Source organism: Camponotus vicinus, unplaced genomic scaffold, assembly GCF_025532165.1.
Source record: "Camponotus vicinus isolate PSW18456_S1 unplaced genomic scaffold, iyCamVici1.0 SCAF_12, whole genome shotgun sequence".
NCBI classification, from domain to species: domain Eukaryota; kingdom Metazoa; phylum Arthropoda; class Insecta; order Hymenoptera; family Formicidae; genus Camponotus; species Camponotus vicinus.
In genome coordinates, this window is record NW_028141948.1 from 7086799 (window position 1) to 7108084 (window position 21286).

The 21286-nt window shown below is 40.4% G+C and overlaps 1 pseudogene; it reads left to right on the top strand.

Moving 5' to 3' along the window:
- The first annotated feature begins 589 nt into the window (after positions 1 to 589).
- On the top strand, positions 590 to 7684 carry LOC145962803 (uncharacterized; annotated as a pseudogene).
- The last annotated feature ends 13602 nt before the right edge of the window (positions 7685 to 21286 follow it).

The window sequence follows — 21286 nt, forward strand, 5'->3', positions numbered from 1 at the left end:
CAAAGGAGAAATAATTGCATCATATTATGATTTTATAAAGACCTGGTGCATCGATAATGCAACAAAAAGAGGCTCAAATTTATTGTACCATATTTATTGTACCACACAAGCACACATTCGTCCGAATTGTTTTGAAACGATGAATGTGAAAAGAGCATTTCAATTATTTAGCCATACATTCGCAGCTGCAATTAAAATAGCTGATGACGAAAAAGAATTAGATTCAAATACTTGGAAAGCAACAGCTGATTTTGCAGAGGGTATGAACAATGTAATTGATGCTTGTAATTCGTATAGTATTAATGTCACATTTGGTGGAAAACGACCATTGCCAAGAAAAAATCCTGACATTTATTATCAAACTTTATGCAATGGTCTTTAGGATAGTCCAAGTTTCCTAATAGAATAAGTCAAGTTCCTTGTTTTAAAGGTTTTGTCATTACAAGCAATTCTTTCTCTATATAAGGAACTTGCAAGAAAAAATGAAGGATTTGAACTTGCAACAGGTTTATGCAATCAAGACACAGTAGAACATTTGGTTTCAAAAATTCGGCAACGTGGAGGATTTAATCCTAATCCAACCGCAAGAATGGTTCGATTGTCATTCAGACATATAATTTCTACAGGTTACATTCAAACAAGTGATAAAGACAATGTGCAATGTCCTAAAAATGAGGCTCTCAATAATAAACCAAATCAGCTTATAAAATGGTTGAAAATCGTATGAGTAAAAATAATGTTGCTATCATTGATGATGATGTTGATGATGATGATGATGATGATGATGTTACCTCGATAAAAATTTATTTAATAAACATGCAGACATTCTTGAAGAATGTGATTTAGATACAAAAAATGTAAGTAAACTTAGTAATTATGATGAAAATGCGAACATTTTTTGCAGGATATGTGGCTCGACAATGTATCGAAAGAAATAATTGTCAAAATTATCGTGCAACAATGTTGAAAACGCCAATGGAAGACGCGACACCAAACGAAAAATATATTGAATATCATGAATATCTCAACGCAGATGAGAATGCTTCTAAGGCCCTCGGTCCGGACGGCATTCCGGGTCGCATATGGGTCCGTTCCCTGGACTCCCTGGGAGACTGCATGGGGCGTTTGTTTACCAAGTGTCTCAGGCAGGGAGCGTTCCCCCAACTGTGGAAGAGGGCAAAGCTGGTCCTTCTTCCTAAGGCAGGATATACTTGTTGGACGAGGTAGGGAAACTCTTCGAGAGGATTTTCGCAAACCGCCTCGTCCAGCACTTGTCTCGGCACGGAGACCTCCACAAGGAGCAGTACGGCTTCCACGAGGCGAGATCTACCGTTGACGCGATCACACGCGGAGGCCGCTACTGCGGAGGGCGGGGTGGGTATGGCAATATCGCTAGACATAGCGAATGCTTTTAACACCTTGCCCTGGGATAGAGTGGGGGAGGCCCTGCGCAATCGCGGGGTCCCCTGCTACCTCGTGGGGATCATCAGGGAGTACTTCCGTAACCGGGACTTGGAATATATCGGCCAAAACGGGAACCGTCATAGACGGAGTATCCGGTGCGGGGTTTCACAGGGGTCCGTTTTGGGACCCCTCCTGTGGGACCTCGCGTATGACAGCATACTTTGCCTGCCTCTCCCTCGCGGTTGCCAAGCGATCTGCTATGCAGATGATACGCTTGTGGTGGCCGCGGGGGATAATTGGGGGGACACAGCGGCCAGGGCAGAAGCAGCGGTGGCGCGCGTGGTCAAGGGGATCACGGATGTGGGTCTTAAGGTGGCGGCGCACAAGATGGAGGCAATGTACTTTTATAGTCGTGTCTCAGGTGTGCCGCCGGAGACTCATATCCGGGTCGGTGGGACCTCCACCCTGGTGGGAGACCGAATTACGTACCTCGGTCTCCTGTTGGATGGCAAGTGGACTTTTGGGCATCATTTTGATGCCCTCGCCCCCAGGGTGGGAAGAGTGGCGACGGCTTTATGTCGGCTCCTTCCTAACCTTGGGGGTCCGTATGGCAGGGTGCGTCGCATGTACGTAGCCACCGTGAATTCGGTGGCATTGTACGGCACACCCGTGTGGGCTCCTGATCTGGCGGTCATGCAGCGTGCGAAGAATGCGACGCATTCAGCGCAGCATGGCCGCCCGAGTAATCAGGGCCTACAAGACCGTGTCGCACGCTGCGGCAACGGTCATCGCGGGTTGGCCGCCCTTTGAGTTCCTCGCCGCAATGTACGCCGAGGTGTACCGGCGCACAGTGGGTCTAGAAGCTCCTTTTGTGATTAAAATTCGAGCCGTGCGCCAATTCTTAACGGATTTTCATTATTTTTTTTTAAATTTTTCGGAAATTGAATAAGCTATACAAATATTCTGCGCCAATTTTGATTTCGTTCTAAATTCAAAATGGCGGATCCCATAAAGTGGGCATAAAATGCCAAAACTGTACGAATGCGAGTAAATTTGTAACAAACCGTGCATGTATTTACGAAAAAATATTATTATGTGTTGTATAGTCGATAATGACGAATCTGCAGTTTAAGTAAAAGAAAATGGCGGATCCAAGATGGCGGATCCAAGATGGCGGAAAACTTAATAAATATACTTTGTAATATGAATGCTAATAAGTTCATTATATCTTGAAACATTACGTAAGATCCTTTACTAATATCAAGATATTCATCATGAAGAGGGAGATTTTTTTAGACTGTACGTACATATATATATTTTAAAATTGTCTTTTGTTTTTAATGTTTTACATTTTTTTCAATTTTTTCGATTTTTTATTTTTTTAGATTTTTTAAAATTTATTTTAAAGGATCAACAAATTAATTTACATTTAGTTTAATAGCAACTGTAATACATCTTCGTCTAATTCTACGGTAGTTTTTCGAGAATTACTTCTAAGACTGGTTATATACGAATCTGATGTGTAAAGTAATGTATGAAAGACATCTTCATTTGCGGCAAACCTGGAACGTTTCCTAGCATGATGTAATCTGAACTTCTTGTAGTCTTTATTTCTTGATTCCTGTGCATCTTCGGATAACTGTCCAAGTGGTAAAATGGCATTGTAACGAATTATATCCTCTCCATGAATTAATACTTTATGTACGGATCATGGCATATGATACCATTCATATTTAGTTATGTACAACTCTGCTGTTTTATAAGCATATTCTCCAAACTTTTGAGGATTTATTTGTATTCCAGATGACAGCTTGCAATATAACATGGAATCGTCTTATTAGTTCTTCATCAATTCCTGTAATGTCAGCAGTGCAAGCTTCATTGTCAAAAAACCTACGTGCAGTATTGCCATCATTGCTATTTCCACTAACTTGGCGTGGTTTATCAATTATTAAACCTAGTTCATTTCGAAAACGTTTTTGTATATATCGCTTTTTAGTTTCTTTCTCCTTTTTGTGTACATCAGTGGTTGCATACCATTTTTTGAAGGACAAGTTATACGATATATGTAAAACCAACTCCATAAATCCACGCATGTAACGTGGAAAATCCAAATCTGTAGGTTTCTTCATTTGCAACTTTTCACGTTATGCGATTTAAATCGTTCATTTCTGATGGTTTGGCGCGACATACATTGCAAGTTGAGGCAGACGGTGTATTTGTTAATACTTGTACCACCTTTCCATCTACCATTGTTAAGAACAATTCATGTTTTATCGTCACTGTTTTCTCTCCAATTATAGCTGAGGTGGGTGCAAGTACACGTATCTGTGCTTCAATGTCATTGACAAGATTGTTTGTTTTTTCTGGTGTCTCTTTCGAAAATTCTATTGAAATAGGTCGACAAAATCGAACGGAAGAAGGGGTCGGATTTTGCCAAATAACATCATTTGTGTCCTCATTAATTAGTCTTATGGGAACCAAAGATGATAGTAACAAATTGGCATCAGAAATTAACTCACTCTCTCCGGAAAGTATTTGTTTATATTCAGATTGTCCGGATGAACCATCACAACCCCACTTACTGTATAAAACTAAGTTTCGTGGATTTATCGTTTGAAGCGAATTTATCATCAACAATCGATTGGTAGTATGATTTAGAAGGGACTGCAGATTTACCTTCGCGCTAGTATCGGTTATTTTAATATTTGATTTATCCGGGTAGCATTCCTCTTTCGCTTGACCTATTTGTTTGTAAGATGGCAATAATCTACATCCCTTTTCTATTAAGCATTTTCTGAGGTGCACATATTGATTTCTTGTTAAATCTAAATCAACAAACATAGCCAAAGCTTCCTCATTAGTAAACGAAACTATAGGAGTATGATCTTTAGTTCTGTTGGTGCATCATTTCTTTTACCTCTGGTGATACAGATCGTAACTCTTGAATAATTTCTGATTCTTTTTCCTCACCAATTGAACGCAGTCCTCGAATATATGAGTGATAGATATGATCAAGTCCTGAATCACGGAATAATTTTATAGCTTTTTGTTTTTGTGTTACTTCGGACGATTCTTTGAAAGCCTTGCATGGTCTCCCTACTTTCTTTCCAGATGTAGAAGGTTCATCGGATGTATACAAATTCACGGAATATTCACTGTTCAACCAGTTGGCATTCTTTTGCAGAAATCGTTCCTTTTTCCTATAAGCCTGATTCCAACGTTTTTGAAATTCGGGAAGCAAATTCTTCCGTACCATATTAAGCACACACACCAGCTCGTTTTCAGAGAGATCGAAATTTTCCTTGATATATCTTTCGGTTGTAGAAAAATGTTTGCCGTGTTCTATTAAGGCAAGACAGATATTACGTTTAATGATTTTGAAAGATGCCATAGTGTTATGTGTGCGTCGATAAAATGATTTTAAAGAGTATACAACACACTAGCAGTCAGTAGTCGAAGTTATTGCGTGTATACAAGCGTATACAAACAAATGCATACATACAACACACTAGAAGTCAGTCTAACTATGAATCAACTTCAGTCGAAGCTTTTCGGTATACAACACACTAGCAGTCAGTAGTCGAAGTTATTGCGTGTATACAAGCGTACACAAACAAATGCGTGCATATAACACACGTTGATTCTTTAAAGTAACAATGGTAGATGGAAAGGTGGTACAAGTATTAACAAATACACCGTCTGCCTCAACTTGCTTCGACTAAAGAGTTGTACGTAACTAAATATGAATGGTATCATATGCCATGATCCGTACATAAAGTATTAATTCATGGAGAGGATATAATTCGTTACAATGCCATTTTACCACTTGGACAGTTATCCGAAGATGCACAGGAATCAAGAAATAAAGACTACAAGAAGTTCAGATTACATCATGCTAGGAAATGTTCCAGGTTTGCCGCAAATAAAGATGTCTTTCATACATTACTTTACACATCAGATCCGTATATAACTAGTCTTAGAAGTAATTCTCGAAAAACTACCGTAGAATTAGACGAAGATGTATTACAGTTGCTATTAAACTAAATGTAAATTAATTTGTTGATCCTTTAAAATAAATTTTAAAAAATCGAAAAAAATAAAAAATCGAAAAAATGTAAAACATATTAAAAACAAAAGACAATTTTAAAATATATATATGTACGTACAGTCTAAAAAAATCTCCCTCTTCATGATGAATATCTTGATATTAGTAAAGAGTCTTACGTAATGTTTCAAGATATAATGAACTTATTAGCATTCATATTACGAAGTATATTTATTAAGTTTTCCGCCATCTTGGATCCGCCATTTTCTTTTACTTAAACTGCAGATTCATCATTATCGACTATACAACACATAATAATATTTTTTCGTAAATACATGCACGGTTTGTTACAAATTTACTCGCATTCATACAGTTTTGGCATTTTATGCCCACTTTATGGGATCCACCATTTTGAATTTAGAACGAAATCAAAATTGGCGCAGAATATTTGTATAGCTTATTCAATTTCCGAAAAATTAAAAAAAATAATGAAAATCCGTTAAGAATTGGCGCACGGCTCGAATTTTAATCACAAAAGGAGCTTCTAGACTCACTGTGCGACGCGAGTGGGAGCTCAGGGGCGAGACGGGCCATCCGAATCCACGTCCGGCGGTCGATATTGGAGAGGTGAGATGCCCACCTCTCTGACCCACAAACTGCGGGCCGACGGACCGTCGGGGCCATCCGGCCCTGTCTATCTGAATGGATGGACAGGGCCCAGGGGGAGGTCACGTTCCGATTGACGCAGGTGCTCACGGGGCACAGGTGCTTCGGGTAGTACTTGTGTCGCATAAACCGAGAACCGACCACAGCGTGTCATCACTGTGGGGCGGACTGTGACTCCGCGCAACACACGCTCGCCGAGTGTCCGGCGTGGTGTGCGGAGCGCAGCGAACTCACTGCGAAGGTGGGGGAGATCTCTCGCTGCCGATCATGGTTGCACGCATAGCCGGCGGCGAGGATGAATGGAAGGCGGCCGTCTCCTTTTGCGAAGCAGTGATGCTGCAAAAGGAGACGGCCGAACGGATCCGACGCAAAGAGGCGGCGGCAACTGCAGCCGCTGCAGCAGCAGCGGCAGTGGCAGCGCCCAGCAGTGGCAATGAGGAGTGGTTAGGGGAGGATGATCAGTCTTCCCCTCCCTCACCCTTCCGGATGCGATTGCGTCCAAGGAGAGTCGGAAGGGGGACACACTCTCCCACTGCAGGGAGATGAGATTGAGGGGAGGGTATTCGCGGCTGGGGGGACGTATACATATACATTCTCCCCCCATTAAGCGCCCCCTCCCCAAATCATATCTCACTCTTCCCCTTCGGTCGAATGGGAAGGCATGTGGAGAGGAGGGAGCTTAGCTCTCCTTCCCCCCACCGCAATTCGCGATCGCGAGAGTTGAGGGAGCATAAGGCTTCCTCAAGCTCTATAGCAGGGAGAGCATAACAGGAAGGGACCGAGACCCCTCCCCCTAGGATAGCCCACGGGGTCGCCCGCATCTTTGGGGCGGTCCTGCTGCGATTCCCTCTGGACCTGGTCACCGCGGGCGGAGGCCCAAGGTGACCAAGCAGATTCACGAGGAAGGTAGGTGGACGGCGTGGCCCCGTCTGCCCACAGCAAGGAAGGAGGGGAGGGCAACAATCGCCCTTCCCGGGAAAGAGACCAGGCGGCAATAATCAAGCCGCCGGGTCGTAAGCGCGGAGGGGAACCACAGCCAGGAATGCCGATGTAATGCATCTGCGAGTTTCGGGTCCCTGCCTGCCCCTCCATTCGCGCGGAAGGCCACCTCAGAAGTTTTAGCGGGTAAACCGGCGTTTTACAGCCGGGAGTCCCGCATAACCCTCGTCTCTCTCCCAGGAGCGAGGGTATGCATAAAGCATTTCCTCTGAGTCACCAAAAAAAAAAAAAAAAGATGAGAATGCTCCAACAGTTACGAAATTAGCACGACCAACAAGCCTCTTTATCGATGTCATCAAAACACAATTGATGAGTTTTAATCGTATGTGGCAACATTATTGGGCATCCACACAGGTCCTTGAGAAGATTGTGAATGAGGGTATGTATGCAACGAATAAAGTGCATGCTGGATGGTTTAATATAAATGATAAGTGTTATAATCATCACATACAAGCATTAAAGTTTTTATTAACTGTTAAAATATATTCCTGTACACGATATAATAATCCTGCTGAAAAGACAATCAGTGCATTTGATAGAAAAGTAAAAAACTTGTCAAACAAATAAAATTTTATAAAAAATTAGAGTACAGTTAAGAATGTAATATAGAACGTACTTGAAATTTATTTTACAACTTGCACAAAAGTACAAAAGCGTTTCCTTTATTATTTTCATATTATTAGTGTCTTAGAAATCGATCATTGTACAAATAAATTTCGAACCAAATTAATTTATTAAGAAAAAGAATTTTAATAAGAAAAAGAAATATGCATTTCCCAATGTCATGGAAAATTGCGATCTTTACGTCATGCTTACTAATGTCAACGAGAAATAAATTTTTCTCTCTTTTTTGTTTGCACACATTCTATTGTATGTTAAATATAGTAAGAAATATTCATAAAATTATTATTATTAAATAACTTTGAAACTAAAATTAATATGAAGAAGAGGCAGTATAAAAGATATTAAAGATCTCGATTTGAAAGTGACATTGCAAAAAATATCACCTACTATTACGCTTATAATATATGTTATATATAATATATAATTGCATTATAATATATAATATATAATTGCACATATAATATATTATACAGGGTGTACCAAAATTCGCGCATGTGGAATGCACAGCGTGATTGTTCGTACCAAAACAATTTTTTCCTTTGGGAAAATTGCGTCTGAGCATTACTTTTTAAATGAGAGCAACTTTAAACTAACGAATAAGCGCTTTAGATTAAGCGCTTGAATCAGGGGCGGCGTGCGCACGGCATGTATGGCGTTTGAGCGTGTAAGCTATTTTACCATTTCATTAAAGTTTTACATGAATTATGCATTTAAATATCGCTATTTTCAATACAACTTACTTAATAAGAGAAGATTTTCTAATTGATACCTCGAAGCAACTGAAAGTAAAATAAGATTAAATTACCTGTAAATAATTTTAATCCAAAATTATTGTTCCAACGTTTTAAAAATTTGTTGGCCCTGAAAAGGGCCGATTAAATGCTTCAGAGCATATGCTCAAAATGCAGACTTTCCATTTGTATACACATATTAGCTCTGCGGATAAGATTTTCTTGTACCCTTTGGAGCATTTCCGGCGTGACGGTTGCTATTGCACAATGAAGTTGTTCTTCCAAATCTTCTAATGTTTCTACAGGATGTCGATAAATAAAGTTTTTTAAATGACTCCATAAAAAATAATCTAATGGGTTTAAGTCAGGCGATTTTGCGAGCCATGCGATGGGACCACCTCGACCAATCCAAGTATTTGGAAATTTTCTATTAAGATAATGTCTCGCACGTCTGCTATTATGAGGTGATGCGCCATTATGTTGAAACCACATCATTTCACGGATATGTAATGGTAAATCCTCCAGTACATCCGGCAAGTTTTCGATTAAAAATTCGACATAATTGTCGCCTCTCATCCTGTTCGGAAGAACGCACGGTCCAATGAGTTAATCGCCTATAATTCCAGCCCAAATATTTAATTTCCAGCGAATTTGGAAATTTCGTTCTCGGACTACGAATAAATTTTCCTCTGCCCAATAATGCATATTATGTACATTGAAAATTCCCTCACGTGTAAAGAGGGATTCATCGGTAAATAATATCCGACTACAAAATCTATTGTCCCTGTTATATTCACGCAATAACCAGCGACAAAATTCCATGCGATGTTCTGCACCTCCTTCTTTTAGTTGTTGTACCATTGAGAAATGATACGGATACATATGTTCATCTTGTAAAACACGATGAACTGTGGAATGTGATATATTAATTCGACGCGATATGGTACGAAGGCTTATGCTTGGTTCTTCTTCAATGATCTGCGAGATTTCTTCCTCTACATCAACCGTACGTACGTTTCGTCCACGTCCAGCATCTTGCCGATGGATAATTGTGCTACCCGTTTCTCGCAATTGAATCTCTGCTCTTCTAATTACATTTGCGTCCGGATGACGTCTATGAGGATAATAATCTGCATACCGTCTAGCAGCAGCAGTAGCGTGATTGTTACACTCGCCCAAAATTAGCAACATATCACAATATTCTCCACTTGTGTAATTCATCATGATGCACTTCTTTTTCGTATGATACGTAATAAAGGAACGTAAAACAAATAATCATTTCTTTTCGATGATCATTTATTTTATACAGGGTGTCCCACGTTGCTAATTTTGAGCCAGTGTAACAATCAAACTAGTATTAGACGATATGCAGAATATTATCTTCATACACATGATTTTGAAACGTAATTAGAAGATTCGACAGATTAATAGATTAATAGGTTAATAGATTTTATAATTGGGTATTATTTATCGATGAATCCCTCTTTACACTTGAGAGAATTTTTAATACAAATAATGTGTATTATTAAACAGAGGAAAATCTGTTGGTAGTTTGAAAACGAATTTCCAAGTGGTTTTAACATGATGGCGCACTACCTCATAATAGCAAATGTGAGAGACATTATCTCGATACAAATTTTCCAAATACTTGAATTGGCCTAGGTGGTCTTATCGCATAGCCCACAAAATCGCGTGATTTAAACCCACTTGATTATTTTCTGTGATTATTAAAAGAATTTATTTATCGAAATTCTGTGGAAATGCTAGAAGATTTCGAAAAGCAACTTTATTGTGCAATATCAATCGTCAAATCGGAAATGATCCAACGTATACAAAAAAAATCTCATACGCAGAGCGAATATATAAATAGAAAGTCTACATTTCGAACATGTGCTAAACATTTAAAACATTTAATCGGCCCTTTTCAGAGCCAAAAAATATTTAGAACGTAGGAGCAATAATTTTGGATCAAAATTATTCGCATGGTTGGATCAAAATTATTCTAATTTACTTATTTTACTTTCAGTCGTTGCTTCGATGATATCAATTTCAAAAATCTCTTATTAAGTACGTTGTATTGAAAATAGATATTTAGATATTATGCATAATTCTTGTAAAACCTTTACTGAAATAGTAAAATAGCGTACACACTCAAACGCCACATATGCCGCGCGCGCGCCGACCCTGATACAAGCGTAATCTAAAGCGCTTATTCGTTAGCTTAAAGTTGCTCTCATTTAAAAAGTAATGCTCAGACGCAATTTTCCCAAAGGAAAAAGTTGTTTGTTTTGGTACGAACAATCACGCTGTGCATTCCACATGCGCGAATTTTGGTACACCCTGTATATTATAACATATAATATACAAGGTGAGCCATTTTAATTAACGCACGCAATTATTTCGGAAACAAAGCATTTTAGAGAAAAATGTTTCAGACAAAAGTTTTATGGTTTCGAGGGGGCCATAAGATGGTATCATTGGTTTGACCTTGAAGAGTTATTTGAAGGTCACATGAAGGTCACCTTCAATTTCTTAAATGGGACCTACTATTTGTCATTGCACATTCTTGTACCTTATCTCGAGAGCTTTCCAAAACACTATAATTAAGTACCTTTTCGTTAAGTACTTTTTGAGTTATGAGGCTTGAAATAATTTCTTAATTTTACATAAACCGTAAAATATCTTGTAAAATATTCATTTTTCGATTATCTTACCTTAATACTTTTACGTACAAAATAATGAGAGGAATCAACTGGTGTAAAGAAAACACATAGTTGTTTTGAAGAAAAAATATATAATTTGCAATTAACAATTCCATATTTTTTCTTAAAAACAACTATGTGTTTTCTTTACACCAATTGATTCCTCTCATTATTTTGTACATAAAAGTATTAAGATAAGATAATCTTATCTTAATACTTTTATGTACAAAATTATTTCGAAAAATGAATATTTTACAAGATATTTTACGGTTTATGTAAAATTAAGAAATTATTTCAAGCCTCATAACTCAAAAAGTACTTAACGAAAAGGTACTTAATTATAGTGTTTTGGAAAGCTCTCGAAATAAGCTACAAGAATATGCAATGACAAATAGTAGGTTCCATTTAAGAAATTGAAGGTGACCTTCATGTGACCTTCAAATAACTCTTCAAGGTCAAACCAATGATACCATCTTATGGCCCCCTCGAAACCATAAAACTTTTGTCTGAAACATTTTTCTCTAAAATGCTTTGTTTCCGAAATAATTGCGTGCGTTAATTAAAATGGCTCACCCTGTATAATATATGTTATAATGTGTAATACATCATATATAATTGCAACATATAATATATTATATATTATAATATATATTATAATATGTTACAATTAAAAATTAATATTTTTATGCAGTTGATCCGAATAAAAAAGTTATGCATATTATTTGAAATGAAGCTACTATCTGGTTTCGCGAATAAAATCTACATACTTCAGTTTATTTGTTTTTGATTTTTGTCAAATGCATATAAGTGTATAATAGCAATGTATACATAGTTATTGGCGAAACCAGATATTATTTATTTACAACCTAATCTATCCATATCCCTATATAATATTTATTTTATCTTCATTGATACATATTAAATTAACATGAATTTTTTTTATGCATCAGTCTATACATTATATATAATACGTATTAATATTTTTAATTTACATGCAACACACATAATACACATCTCCGTACCTCACAGTGAAATAATTAATATTATAATAATATTAATATATTATAATATTTATTTGTGAAATATGAGTTTTTATTCATTCATCTTTATTCTTCCCCTTGGGGTTTGAAGGCGCTTTTTTGAGGAGCGTTCCCGAACCTCTCACAAACTAAAAAGTACAAATTCTCCCCCCCGACCTGGCCCTTGAGCGACCATTACATATTAAATTACCCTCACCCCCCCTACGCATCCTCCCCCTCCTTGCTCTCCCTCCCTCATCCCCCTTTTCCTCCCGCCTGACTCCTGACCCTCCTTCTTCCATACTCTGCTTCCTTTTCGTGGTTGTCCGCTTTCTCTCCACCTCTCCCTCTTCTCTCTTTCTCCTATCCCTTGCTTCCTCCGTCCTATCTCTCTTCTTTTCTCGTATTTATTCCTTCCGCTCTCATCCTCTCCTTTCCCTTTTCCTTCCTGCATCGAACATAACTGTAAAGACCAGACAGAACAAAATTATTCCAAATCACAGCGGCTATCGACTCTTCCTCTCCACGCCCTCCACTTCCACCTTTTCCCTTCAGCCCCCTCTCCCATCTTTTCCTACCTTTTTTCCTCTATCCCTGTTCTCTCCCCCTTGTCCCTACTCGTCCCCCCTTCCTCCTCCTCCCCTTCCCTCTCTCCGTTCCCTACCTTGTTCACACTCTTTCCCCTCTCACCCTTTCCTTCTATTCATCACTTTCCTCCTCTGTTTCCTCCGTCTCCTCGTACCACCTATCTCTCTCCAAGTCCCATCCCCAAGCCCTTCCGTCTATCCAAATCCTTCTATTCGTAGTTACTACTATCCTCCCCCTCGCCCTCTCCGTCTTAGCCCTCTCTACCATCTTCCACCTCACCCTTCTCTCCTCCATCGTCAGATCCTCATCTACCCCCACCCCCCCAATTCCTCCTCATCTCCAACAACTCTTTCTTATCTTCCACCTTCCCCATCTTCACAATTAACACCATTCCCACGCTCCCCCTCCTTTCCCGAACCTCTCTAATTTCCACCCTTCTCCCCAATTCCTCCCTCACGATACCCTCTATCAACCTCTTCCTTTTCTCCGCACTGCCCCCCTCTACACCTCTCCACACTACATTCCTCCTTCTTTCCCTCCTCTTCTCCGCCTCTTCCCCTCTCTCTCCTTTCTTCCTCTCTAACTCCCTTCTCTCTCTTTCCTTCCTCACTCTCTCCCTCCTCTCTTCAAACTTCCTCCACACGTCCTCCCCTGTTGTCCTCTTGCCATCCTCTCCTAAATCATCTCCTTTCTCCTCTCCTTCTCCCATCGCAGCTTTCCTCTTCTTCCTTCTTTCCTCCTGTTCCTCTTCCACCATCTTCCACCACTCTTCTTCCCTCTCCCCATCTTCTATACTTTCTTCTCCTCCACTCTCCTTTTCTCTCTCTACCCCCCGTCCCTCCTTTTCCCCGCCTACCTCTTCCATCTGCTTCCTCTCCCCCCGCTTCCTTTCTTTCCCCTCTTCATCCTTTGCCTTCTTCTTTTCTTCCACCTCATCTACTCCTCCTTTGTCATCCTCCCTCTCACTCCACTTGCTCCTTCTCTCTCCATCTTCCGCCCTCTTTCCTTCCGCCTTCTTCTCTCTTGTCTCCTTCCTCCCCTCTATTGTTTTTCCCTTCCCTATCCTTAACTCCTCCACCTTCCCCCGTCCCTCCTACCTTCCCCCGTCCCTCCTTTTTCCCGCCTACCTCTTCCATTCGCTTCCTATCCCCCCGCTTCCTCTCTTTTCCCTCTCCGTCCTTTGCCTTCTCCTTTTCCTCCTCCTCATCTACTCCTCTACTGTCATAATCCCCCTCACTCCACTTATTCCTCCTCTCTCCGTCTTCTGCCTTCTTTCCTTCCGCTTTCTTCTCTCTTGTCTCCTTCCTCCCCACTGTTGTTTTCCCCTTCCCTATCATTAACTCCTCCACCTTCCTAACTTCCTCTCTTCCTCCCCCTTCTTCCTTTTCTCTCCTTTCCTCTTCCACTCTGCTCTCCTCTCCTGCGCCTTCCTTCTTCGTCCTAACCTCAGCTCCCTCGCTCTCCCGATCGACCTCCCCTCTCTTCTCCATCCCCCTTACCAACCTCCTCAGCACCAATACCATCTCCAGCATCACCTTCCTCAGCTCCCTGATCTCCTCCACTAGCTCTCCACCTTCCATCCTGCTGTCCATCTTTTACCTATTCACTATCACTCTCGTACTCTTGACATCACCTCATCGATCTACGCATCGATCTATCCCCCGCTTCCTTCTCCCAGCCCCTGGCGCCATCCATCTATCGTTCGCTTCCTTACTCCAGCCTCTGGCGCCATCTCTACTCTCCATCTCCGCCGCTCCACTCGCTCCTTCCTTCTGTTCCCCGCGCCATCTTCACTCTCCATCTCCGTTACTCTTCCCGCCTCTCCCTCCATCCGCTATTTCCCAACTAAGCACTTTTTCTATCAGCTTTTCTCTTCCAAAAAACTCTCCTTTCTCTCTCCAACTCCGCCTCCACGTCCATCCAATCCCCCGGTATACCTCCGCCTCCTCCTCCGCTCCCAACTCTCATCTCCTCTTCCAACCATCCTCTTTTCCTTCTCCTATCGGCCCATACCTCCACACCTGTCACCTCGATAATCGCTCGCTCAAGACCCCACATGAGTTTTTATTAAACAATATAATTTTTGTTTAAAAATAAAAAAATAGAAAATTAGTAAAAAGTAAACGAAACTGCATGTCTTTATGTAACAAACGATAAATGTAGAATGTCATTAGAAAATCAAAAAGTGAAATATATACTTCATATTCCCTAATATATACTAATATAACTTAATACATATTACATTTTATAATTGTCATATAAACGATATGAGTTGCAAGCTGTTTCATTCGTTGCAAGACTCACATAAAATGGTAAGTATAATTGCTCTTTTTTTACTAGATATTTTATGGTTATGTAAAATTAAGATATTATTTTAAGCCTCATAGCTCGAAAAGTACTAAATGAAAAAATACTTTATTATAGTGTTTCGGAAAGCTCTCGAGATAAGCTACAAGAATATGTAATAAAAAATAGGGGGTTCCATTTAAAAAACGAAAGTTGACCTTCAAATGACCTTGAAAATGACCTTTAATGTCGAATCCAAGGTCACTATTAGATAGCCCCCTTTGTTCCCTACAACTTTTATCCGAGTCGTTTTCCTTCAAACGTTGATTCTGAAAAGTTATGAGGGTGGAACTTTTAAAATGGGACACCCTGTGTATATATACAGGGTGAGGCATTTATAGTGACACAAGCAATTTTTTCGAAAACGAAGCGAGATATAAAAAAATGTTTCAAATAAAAGTTTTATGGCTTGAAGGGGGACATAAGATGGTGCCATTAGTTTGACATTGAAGAGTCACCTGAAGGTCACGTGAAGGTCACCTCCAACTTTTTAAATGGGATACCCTACATACTTTTATATATTCTTGTAGCTTGCCTCAAGAGCTTTCCAAAACACTATAATAAAGTATTTTTTTATTCAGTACTTTTCGAGTTATGAGGTTTAAAGTAATATCTTAATTTTACATAAATCATAAAATATCTAGTAAAATATTCATTTTTTGATTATCTTACCTTAATACTTTTATGTACAAAATAATGAGAGGAATCAATTGGTGTAATGAAAATACACAGTTGTTTTTAAGAAAAAATATGTAATTGTTAATTGCAAATTACATATTTTTTCTTCGAAACAATTATGTGTTTTCTTTACACCAATTGATTCCTCTCATTATTTTGTACATAAAAGTATTAAGGTAAGATAATCAAGAAATGAATATTTTACTAGATATTTTATAGTTTATGTAAAATAAAGATATTATTTCAAGCCTCATAACTCGAAAAGTACTCAATAAAAAAATACTTTATTATAGTGTTTTGGAAAGCTCTTGAGGCAAGCTATAAGAATATCTAAAAGTATATAGGGTATCCCATTTAAAAAGTTGGAGGTGACCTTCACGTGACCTTCAGGTGATTCTTTAAGGTGAAACTAATGGCACCATCTTATGTCTTCCTTCAAGCCATATAACTTTTGTCTAAAACATTTTTTTATATCTCGCTTCGTTTTCGATGAAATTGCTTGTGTCATTATAAATGCCTCACCCTGTATATACAGGGTGAGTCAAAAGTATGTTTTAAAAATTTGTGAGCGTGTTCCTGGATAAAAAGGAAGAACAAATGTATATAAACTATATATATATAAACTATTATCAAAATAAAAGTATTATTTTAAGGATATTTTTAACTTTATCAAAAAACATCTTTCGTTTATAAATCTAGTATCAAACCATAAATAATTGAGATTGAAACGGGAAATTTGATCCATCAGGATTTTCTCTTCAAAGTTACTTTTACAAATTATTTTTATACAAATTAATTTACCAGATATGTTTTACAAATTTTTTGGAGTATGAATATAGAAGACAATCTCAGTTTATAAAAGCTCGTTGATGATATAAAAATTTTTAATTAATTTGAGGTATATCACTAAAAATAATTAAACGAAATGAATCATGCCGACACAAATTATAAATAATATTATTATTTTTCTGGAAAAATATACCCTTTAATTGGTCCAAATATATATTACATTAACGCTCTCGTCAATAACAAAAATTTAGCGCCATGAAAATTGATTGCGCTATTACGAAGAAATTTGCACTTTTTAGTTATATAGAAGCGATCTGCCACTATTAAAAGATTAGTATTTTATTATATAACAAAATTAATTTATTGATGTTAATTATGAATTTGAAAATTAAAAATTCCAGTGCAATATGTACTACACTGCTGATTCCATCAAAAATTGTATTTTAAGAATTTCTCGCTTCATATCGTTGATAATCGAACAAAAATTTTATTAAAATGTACATTTAATGTCATACATTTAAACTGAAACTTTAAACTATGACGTGAATATGTATTATAACAACGGTCTTCCCAATAACAAAAATTGGCGCCAAGAAAACTGCTTGCGTTTTTTCGGAGAGATTCTCACTATTTCATCGTTTTAGTATATTAAAACATTAATTTAACAAAAATTAGTTCATTGACGTTAATTATGTAGTTGAAAACTAACAATTTCAGTGAAAAATGTACTATGCTAATGATTCTGTCATAAATTATGTTTCAAGAATCTCTTGCCTTATATCGCGAAAAATGAAACAAAAATCTTATAAAATAAATGTTAAATGTTATTATATTCAAATCTGGACGTTAATCAGGACGTTAATATGTATTATATTAACGGTCCCGCCAATAACAAAAATTGGCGCCAAAAAAACTGCTTGCGTTTTTTCGGAAAGATTCTCACTATTTCATCGTTTTATATGTTAGTTTCTATTATTATTTAACAAAATCAGTTCATTGACGTAATTATGTATTTGAAAACTAACAATTTCAGTGAAAAATGTACTACGCTCCTGATTTCGTCATAAATTATGTTTTGAAAACCTCTTGTCTTATATCACTAAAAATAATAAAAAAATGTTATATAAATGTACGTTAAATGTCATTATATTCTAATCTGGATGTTAATCAGGACGTGAATATGTATTATATCAACAGTCCCGCCATAATGACAAAAATTTGTCGGCATGAAAATTGCTTGCTCTATTTAAGAGAAATTCGTACTATTCTGCATATTATTAGAACATTATTGTTTTATTATTTAACAGAATCAGTTTGTTGACGTTAACTATGAATTTAAAATATATTACACTAGCAATTCCGATGAGAAATGTTCTACGCTGTTGATTCTGTTAAAAATTATGTTTTAATAATTTTCTGTGTTACGTTGAATATTAAGTAAAAATCTTATTATAACGTACGTTAAATGTAATCTTTTTTTAAATTTAGACTTTAACTTATAACGTACGAATATGTACCAAGATTCCCGCTAATAACAATAATTTAGCGTCATGATAATTTCTTGTACTATTTTGGAAAGATTCTTGCTCTTTCATTGTTTTAACATACAATTTCGGAACCATCAAAAAGTATAGATTCTTGCATATTTAATGTACTTTATACATTCTGAATCGATATATTTAGTAATCGAAAAGCATTAAATATTAAATATGAAAAAATCTATACTTTTTGACGGTTCCGAAATTGTATAATATATTCTTAAATGGTGAAATCAAGGACCAATTCAAAAATGCAATTTATTTCAGTTAATATAATTATTTTCCATAATATAAATATCTATTATTGTTAGAATAGTTGTGGCACTCACTAAGAAATTATTAATTCTTTTAAATTTCTTAAATTATAAAGAAAATTAAGAATGGACCTGAAAAAAATCATTTTATATATTTTATACCTTTTTTAAATCATATCGTTTTTTATTAAACACGGTAAGGGATAATATATTACATCGTTTCTCGTTCGAATTTTTAAAAATGCTTCATTAATTTGTAAAATATTACAATTTTTATTTTAATATGAAATGTAATCATTTATCTTCCATAAAAAAACTGAAGTAAAGAAACTTAATGTATAATAACAAAATAAAAACTAAAATAAAAATTGTTTCTTTATCTCTCTTTGTTTATTTTTTATCTTTTAAGGCACCTAGAAAAAAGATATCCCCATTGTACCCCACTCTCCCCTACTCCTTTGTTCATTACATTCTAGCCTACCTCTCACTCCCACCTATCCGCCAAGCCTGCAGTGAAGGAGGAAGTGGGTCTCAACAAGGTCCCTCCCCCCATTCAGTCCCTGTCCAGCGGTGGGGCCGGAGGCCCAATCAGCCTTCTCCTCCCCCGCCGGGTCCTCCTGGCCGCTGCTCTTCCTCGTGATGCCATTGGGGCGGGCATCATCCGCCGATCCCTCTCCGCCTCCTACTTGTTCCGCATGACCTCCTCGCAAAAGGAGGCCACTGCCCGCCACTTCTCCTTCCCCCTCAGCATCGCCTCAATGACGGTGCCGAGGGAGAGGTCAGTTCCCACCACTGCGATCAGGGCACGGCGCTGCACCTCCCAAGCCGAGCAGGCTTCGAGAGTGTGCTGCGCCGTGTCCCGCTCCTCCTCGCAGTGGTGGCACCTGGGGGTTGGTTCCCTCCCGATGCGGCACAGGTAGTGACGGAAACACCCGTGCCCGGTTGCCACCTGCGCCACCCGGAAGGTGATCCGCGCCCAGGCCCTCCTCATCCACCTCCCGAAGACCGGGAGGACGGCTCTCACAACTCTTTGGTTCTCGCGGGCTGGCCCGGCCAATTGCCGCTGCCAATCCACGAGGACCGAGTCTGCCGCCTTCAGCCTGATGGCCCTCTTGGCCATGCAATGTTCCCCAACGCGGTGGCATCCCTCCAGTCCTTCCCCCCAGCTACCACCAGCGTGTCATCCGCGTAACAAATGACATGGCAGCCGGGGGGAAGGACCCTCCCCAATACCTCATCGTACGCGATGTTCCACAGCAACGGGCCCAGAACGGACCCCTGCGGAACACCGCGCACGACGGGCCACCGCCTACGCACCCCATCGGCATCGCGACAGGAGATACTCCTTCCCATGAAATAGTCCCGGATTACCCTGGACAGGTAATCCGGGACTCCGTGCGCCCGTAGTCCCGCCCCTATCATGTCCCACGGGAGAGTATTAAACGCGTTGGCTATGTCCAGGAACACAGCCAACGCCACTCCACCGTGCTGGACTATCTGTTCCGAGCGGGCCCGCAGACCATCAATCGCGTCGATGGTCGACCGGCCCGCCCGGAACCCGAACTGGGACTCGTTGAGCCCCGCAACCTGTTGCAGGTGCTCATTGAGCCGCCCCACCAATATCCTCTCCATCAGCTTACCGACCTCATCCAAAAGACAGAGAGGTCGGTAAGCCGACGGATCGTCGGGGTCCCTCCCTCCTTTCGGAAGGAGGACTAATCTCGCCTCCTTTCAAAGAGAGGGGAGGACCCCCTCCCTGAGGCACCTCGTAAAGAGGTACCTCAGGGACCCGCCAGCTTCCCCCATGACCAGGGCCCAAATCTTACCCGGAATGCCGTCCGGACCGGAAGCCTTATTCGGCTTCATCCTCCGGACAGCATCCCGCATCTCCTCCGCTGTCACCTCCCAGCCCTCCCTCCACTCGGGCATACGGTCCAAGAGGAGGAAGGGCACTGCGCCCCCCGCTCCCCCGGGGAAGAGAGTCTCCACCACCTCCCCAAGGAAGCCGGGGGCCAGAGACTCCGTAATCGGAGGCGCCCGCAGCCTCAATTTCTTGAGGACCATTCTGTACAGGCGCCCCCACGGGTCCTCGTTCAGGGAGGCGAGCAGCTCCTCCCAGGCCTTGGTCTTGGACCTCCCGATGGCGATGCCGAGGGAGTGTCGGGCATCCCGACACTCCCCCCCGCGCCCGCTCAATACAGGTCTCGCTACGGTCCCTCCTTCGCATACATCTTTGAAGTCGGCGTCTGGCTCGGACCGAGGCATCGCGGAGATTCGCGATCTCCTCGGTCCACCAGTACGCCGACCTCCTCCCGCATCCTCTCCTTACCCTTGGCATCGAGGCGTCGCAGGCTCCCCAGAGAGCACTGCGAAGCCTCGATGCCAACTCCTCCACTCTCTTTACCTCCCACGCTAGAAGGTCTTCCTCCCAGACCCATAGCGAAGCCTGCATCGAGGCCATCAAGAGGTCCGGGTTCAGCCTGGTGAGGGACCACCTACGCACCTCCTGTGAATCCGGCCCGGTGGGCGGATGTCGGGCGACCAAGCTGAGCTCGATGTACCTGTGATCCGACAGGGTCTCAAGCTCAGCGGCCATCCCCCCACCATGCGCAAAGCCGCAGGGGAGGCCCACGTCAAATCGACGATGGATTCCCCCTGCGGCCTCACGCAAGTGGCGACGGACCCGACATTGAGCAGGGTCAGCCCGAGTGATCCCGCCCAATCCCGTAGCGTCTCCCCGCGCCGATCCTCGGACGGGCAGCCCCAGCTCCGAGATTTGGAGTTGAAGTCGCCCATCACGAGGACCGGCCCGGGGAGGCCGCTCCTCACCGCCTCTTCTATTTCGCCGAGTTCGGTCTCATACTGGGCCAGGCTCAGCGAGGGAAGGAGGTATACGCCTA